Raw genomic sequence first — 2379 nt, 5'->3', positions numbered from 1 at the left:
GTGAGAGAATGTGTGTGTGTGTGTGTGTGTGTGTGTGTGTGTGTGTGTGTGTGTGTGTGTGTGTGTGTGTGTGTGTGCAAGAAGACCCTTTTTGTTCAAGTAAAAAATTTGTTAAATTGATAAAAACAGAATTTTGCGGTTGTCAGTTTTCTGTCCCAAGTTGAATCACAGAGGGCTTAAAGAATTAGAAACAAAGACGTGCCCTTCCTATCAGACAACGTATTCATCGTTTTATTCATATTCTTCAACCATAACAGCTTTAAGTCTTGATGCTGATAAAGTTAACTTTTCCTCACCACTTTAGCACAAGACTCATTATGATGGAAGATAACGAAGATTATCGTATAATTACATTTGGGGATGAAACACGAGGCTCCTAGCCATGTTTTAAACACGCACGCTCGCTTATGCAGACTTAGGTTTCCGTTCACTTTATATATTTCAGATATCCGATGAAAGAAAGAAAGAAACCTGACTTGGAATTGGAATTCAAGAAAGATAAAACTCAGGAGTAATTGGTTGATAAAAATTATATTAGAAGACAAAAACACAACCTCAGGAGGAACTCATCATCTCTCATCATCTGTACAAACATAAATCTTCACATTCATATTCAAAATCAACCCCCCCTCGATGTCTAAAATAGAAAAGAAAAACAGACAGACTATATTTACAGATAATAAAAAAAAATGCAAAACCAAACAAAGCTGGTTCATCAAGGTACAGGACGGAGTCAATTAACAGAGCTGACAGCAGGTCTAGCCACGACTAATTAACGCCAGACGTCATTATAAACACACCGCTACAACCACACGGATAGGAGACGCTTGGTTTATCTCCACAAGCCCTACGATAATAGCATTAATGGTCTACAGCAAATTATATTAATTGTCGCGGATACAGAACTTTATTATTTGAAATTCAAATCACGTCCGCGGACAAACGTCTCCGACAATCGTCCTCAGCTCAGATCGTTCATCCATTTAAAACATTGCCTTCTGAAAAGCCGGCGTTGTGCGCTATGCATTATTCATGCTACACACACACACACACTGCCTTGCCACACTACGTCCCAGTGTAATTCCTTAGAAGCTGGAAGGAAGGAAGAAAACCAGACATTGGCAAGAGGGGTGAGAATACATTCCTCTAATGGGGCCAGTAGCCGGCCGTTAGCCACACCTTGGGGGAGCTGGGGGGGGGGGGGGAGACGGTGGTGCACAATGTGGAAGAGTTACGCACTCGTGACATCATCCTGCTCTCGTTATCCTATCACACGCAAGAACACGCGCCTTCCAGTCTGTCAGGCTAGCTCTTTTATTAGCGCCGCGGCTCGTACGCTACATCTAGCCAGCTGCCGAGGTTCCTTTTCTGCCGTTAGTTTTTGCCCCAAGCTGAGGTGGTGGGAGACACTTTCCGGTATTTCCTCTTTAAAAAAAAGAAAGACGAAATACGAAAAATCGCCTCTTGCGCAATCGCACCCACATCGCAGTTGTGGAGTGGCTGTTCTCGCTTCTTACCCACAATGCCTTGCTCTTGTCAATGAGGTGTGGGTGACCCCGCATTTATTTTCCTCCTATCAGAGCCTGGATGGGGGTGGGGTGGGGGGGGGGGGGTTAAGCTAGAGGAGATGTCGCATAGGTCGTGATGATGTCTCTGCAAAAACATCCCGTCACACCCTCTCCATGGCTATTTCCTCGCTCTTATTTCTTTGCGTTGTCTCTCTCCCTGTGTCTCTCCCAAAGCAGCCCCACCCCAGACATAATGCCATTTAACGACAGGTCAGACCCCCCCCCCCCCCCCCACTGCCAGGGCTGGGCGTGTATAGTCAGCCTCGCCCCTCCCTGCCTGGGCAGGCAACGAAGGAAAGGGAAAAACCACAAATGAGATCACCAAGAAAGCCGGCATATATTCGCCGAGAGGTTGTGGCATGATGTGTCTTAAAGGAAACCCATGGTCGCAAACTACCATGTGGGAAGTCTCCTTCCGGCGCCCCGGTAGGGCGCGTACCGTTTAAGGCTGAGTCCCGGGTCGCAGCGACCCGGGTTCGAATCCCGCCCTTGTGGTCCTTTGCTGCATGTCCTCCCCTCCATCTCTCGTACCTTCCTGTCTTTCCCACTCTGCCGTAAAGCATGAAAATGCAAAAAATAAATCTTTAGGGAAGTCTCCTCCTACCCCCCCCCCCCCCCCCCCCCCCCCGCGCCAGGCATGCTTAAAGAAACGTTCTCGGTTTCGATGGCGAGTCGGGAGAGTTCAGACGTCACAGGAAGTCAGAGAAGAGACGTCGAGTCGCGGCCGTCATGAGCCTCTCTCAGCCCAGGTGCTGCTGCAGTCCATGGAGGGAGGGGAGGGGGGGGGGGGGCGGGGGGGGGTGTTTGGGGG

This window comes from Micromesistius poutassou (assembly GCF_964030765.1).
Source record: "Micromesistius poutassou genome assembly, chromosome: 23".
NCBI lineage: Eukaryota > Metazoa > Chordata > Actinopteri > Gadiformes > Gadidae > Micromesistius > Micromesistius poutassou.
The sequence above is the reverse complement of the archived record's forward strand: the minus strand, read 5'-3'. Positions refer to the sequence as shown.